The sequence below is a fragment of the Alligator sinensis genome, unplaced genomic scaffold (assembly GCF_000455745.1).
Source record: "Alligator sinensis unplaced genomic scaffold, ASM45574v1 scaffold12_2, whole genome shotgun sequence".
In the NCBI taxonomy this organism is placed as follows: domain Eukaryota; kingdom Metazoa; phylum Chordata; order Crocodylia; family Alligatoridae; genus Alligator; species Alligator sinensis.
Genome location: NW_005842756.1, coordinates 211242 through 215580, shown reverse-complemented (window position 1 = coordinate 215580; position 4339 = coordinate 211242).

Genomic DNA, 4339 nt, shown 5'->3' with positions numbered 1-4339 from the left:
TTCAGCCTCTAAAACAGGCCAGGATCGGATCAGCTGAGGCAGCCAATCTTTGGAAAGTCACAGGATCATAGGAAAGTCTGGCTGGAAGAGGCCTCACAAGGTCATCTTCATCCAGCCCCCAGCTCAAGGCAGGATTGACCCTAATTAAACCATCGGAGTCGGGAGAGCTCCTTGTCCCACGTTAGATGGGGAGAAGGAAGCATCAGAAGTTGCAACATCAGTTGAATATTAAGAAAAACTTTCTTGCAAGGAGGGTGGTGAAGTATTAGAACAAGGTTAACCAGAGAGGTGGTGGCATCTCCATCCTTGGAGGTGTTTAAGACTCAGGTAGACAAAGCCTTGTCTGGGATGATGTAGTTGGGGCTGGTGCTGCTTGGAGCAGGGGGTTGCACTAGATGTGCAACCCCCCTCCTGAGCTCCTTTCCAGCCCTCCTTTTCTATGACTCCCCATACTTCAAAACAGGAAACAAAAAAAATCAGATCAATGGCCCTCTTTGCCGGACGGCTCCCCAGAAGAGCCACGTGCACTGGAGGAAGGTTATGCTCACACGCACGGCTGCATTTACAGCACATCTGCCGTCATTTGGAAATCTGGGCTCCACGCTACACTGACATCCCAAGCTCCCTGAAAAACAAGGGACTGGTCCAGCCTCTGGGGACAAAATCCCACTCACCAGCCTTGCACACGTTGGAAGGCCAGTTTGCATGGTCAGAGCCTGTTTCCAGCCCCGCTCTCAAAGCACGCGGCGACTGGATGTTGAAGAAGGTTTTACCTGCCTCTTGCAAACAGCATCAGCATCCCTGCTAAAACAATGATCTTCCAAGGTCCCCTCCGGCCTTACCATCTATGAATAACAAGCCCAAAGGGGAAGCCATTCTTATGGAAATGTTTTCCCCTGGAAACATTGATGGAAACATTGGATGATTGGGAATTCGGGAAGGATGGCACAGTTGGCATTAGGGGGAAGAAAAAAAAAAAAAAGGTGATGATTTCTATCAAGGATCTTGCTCCAGTTTGTTTCTTCTCCTGGAAATAGGGAGTCACAAAGTAGCTGGTGTCGTTGGTCCCCTTGGGGGGGGGGGGGGGGGGAGAGCAGGGACGTAACAAGCCCAAGGTCATGCATCAAGGCAGTGGCGGGGTTGAAGGAAGGCATCGTATCAGCCACCGTACAACAGACCCCGCCGCTCCCTGTCCGCCCTTTCTACCTCCACTGCTCTGCTTGAAGCTAATTCTTTTGCTGCCGGCCAAGCCCCAAACCCCTTTCCCCCAGCCCAGGTGTCGCAGAACCGGGGTGTTGGAGGACTCGGCAAGGCCCAACCTCTCCAGGCACTGGCTTTGTGTCAAATCCACCTTGCAATCAGCTTTGCCATTAATGGTGACAGGGGAGGGGACGCTCCCTGGCACAGACGACAGGTCTTGGTTTCTTCATTTGTCTCTACGAGAGCCCATCGGTGCTCTATAGATGCCGATCTCTACTCAGGTCCGTTTTGGCATGCCACAGGGACCTGCAGGCCCCTCTCTCAGGTCTGGGCCTCGTCCCAGGTACTATCCTGCTCCCTCGAAGCCTGCAGAATAAATGCATCCCACAGAAACAGGGGCAAGGTGAAGTGACTTGGCCAAGTCGCGCAGTAGCTCATTGGCAGAGACAGGAATAGAGCGCAGGTCTGGCGCTGTACCCACTACCCCACACTGCTGGTCCTTCGGGGGTGAAAGGCTGGCACTGGTGGGGCCGAGCTCACGCAGGGAAGCAAGGGAGCTCTTGCTGGCACATAAAGCTGCTGCTGTTATGTGCCAGGGAGAGCCAGGGAAGCGACAGAGGCCCCGGGGGTCATCACTCACCCCCAGCTGTGACTGCCACACGCTTCCCTTCCCCATCTCAGAGCAGCGGCAGTACCCTGCCCCTTGCCTCATGTCTGACCCCCAGCTGGCAACCGGACCCCCTCCCAAACAGAGGCACTGGGCCTGATGGTGTTTCATCCCTTGGCCCAGGCCCGTGCCCTTGGCGTGGAGCCCCTCGCCTGGGGGCTGAGTTAAGGGGATCCCCGGGCAGATTCAGAGCAGGCTGGTCCCTGCTTTAGAGGAAAATGCACGATTCTGCATAGATCGTCCTTCCCCTCTTTTAAACGCCCGAATTTGCCGTGATCATTGCAGGCGCCGCTGCAAACTTTCAGCAAAGCAAACCCAACCCATGCTGCATACTTCCTTCGCGGGGGCCACCAAATACCCCGGAAGGGTGCACAGACATTTCTAGGAAATCTTTGTTTGAAATGGAGCATTCGCTTGCAACTTTGCTTTCAATTTTATCTGTGTTTGCGGCTTTGGCTTTTTTCTTTTTAGCAGGGGGAGGGCGGGGAGATCCTGCCATTTTTTTTTTTTTACCATGCCTATTGTTTCTGCTCATACTTTCCCCACCAAGGTAAAACCCAATAAAAAAAGATGTCTGTGGCTTGGAAAGTCACACTTGCTATTTTTGAGGCTTGTATAACCCTTTAAGAAGTGGCCCTGTTTTGGACTTCGGCTCGAACGGCCCACAAAGCTGTGACCACATTTGTATTTGATTTAAAAAGTCAGGTTTCAGCAAAAAAACACCCCCAAAACTGACTGCTTTGGACAGCTCTTTGCTCCCATCCTACCCCGGTCACGACGGATTTGGTTTTACACCTCGCCCTTTCTTTTCCTGTATTATTTCGATCATTTGTTTGATTTCATCCACGCCTGCATTTTTCTCCCCTTCAACTTTTACAAAGCATCGTTCAGGCGAGCGGCTCTCGGAGCACTTTCCAACCTCCGACCGATCGGCCTCGACGCACCACAAATAAATGCGGGGAACGCGAATGTAAACCATGCGTCGTCCGCTTCGGCAAGGCAGCTGGAATTCGCGACAGATTTACATTTCACTTAAATCAAATCTCCAGTTTCTTTGTAATTTAAGCATCATCCCTGCTGAGTTATTAATTTAAAAAAACCACGAGTCTGCAATTTAATTTCCAACTGGCTTTCTGATCAGGGCTTTTTTTTTTTTTTTTCCTCCTTTTAAACTAAAACCATTCTGAAGTTTACCGGCTGGATTCTCAGCTGAGATCGCCTGGCGTAAGTCCACCGACGTTGGTGCAAGTCCACCCACCGGAGAGTCAGCCAGCACAATACCTCCGATTTACGCTAGCTGGGTATTTGGCCCTGCATTTTTAATATCAGACCAGCGAAAGCCTGTGCTGAAGTTTAGTTATTATCGCTGGTTATTTCACTCGCCTTCTACTATTAAAAAAAAAAAAAAATCTCACTTTTGCTAAAGCAATTTAGCAAATAGCAACCGGATTTTCCCCCCAGCCCTGCACACGCCACTCATTTGCTCCCAGTAGACATTTTTCCATAGGAAGCTCAAATCAGGAAAAACATTTCTCGAGCCGGGGAGGGGGGTGGAAGTATTGCCACTTACCAGACCTTAAAGTCCACCTTGACTTGACCGACCGGTCCCCTCTCCCCACCCAACTCTGGAAGTCCTACGATGGTCCCCCACGCTAGGGGAGCCCAGAGGGTTTTATAGACTAAAAGCAGGGGTGGTATCCGCCCCCTCGCACGATGCCTGAACATGGGTATTCATAAGCATTTAGGAGCTCTGAGAATGAAAGGTTTCCTACCCCGACACATGAGTCTGCACATTTCGGATCCCGGCGTAAACTTTTTCCTTGCTCGCTGTTTCTTTTTCTCTCCCCCCGCCAAAGGAAAACATTTTTTTTTTTTTAAATGGTCAATTGAGGCTCTCAAATTTCTCCCTCCCCTGCCATACCCCCGTCTTTCTCTCCCCCTTGCCGTAACAGTTTTTGAAAAGACTCCGAAACACAGTATGTTTCTGCAAAGAGTTTATCAAATTACATTTGGTGACAAAGAGCTAAAGTGCATTTTCTTGAAGGCTTGACAATTGGGGATCCATCAAGGAAATCAAAAGAATGACAGAAAACCAAGGGCTTTTGTCAAACGTAGAAACACCGGCGAGAAAGGCAAGGATTTGGGGCTCTTTTGGACGCTTTTCCTTTATTTTTGTTTTGGTGGCGTTGGGTTTTTCTTTCAGTTCTAACGTTTCTTCCCGAGTGTTACAATTCGAGCAGGAAGGGTTGGGGCGGCAAGGACATTTGGGGAGCTTAAAACGGACGATCCGTCGTCTCACCGCGAACAAAATGTCAGTGTTTAAAAGGAAAACAGCAACCAAAAACAAACAAAAAAAAAAAAAACCCCTTTAGAAATGTGAGGCTTCCGAGATAATGACTCCGATCTCTCCAAGATTGTATGGGAACAAGTGATATATTTTTCCCCTCCTTTCTTTTTCCCCCCATCAGCCTT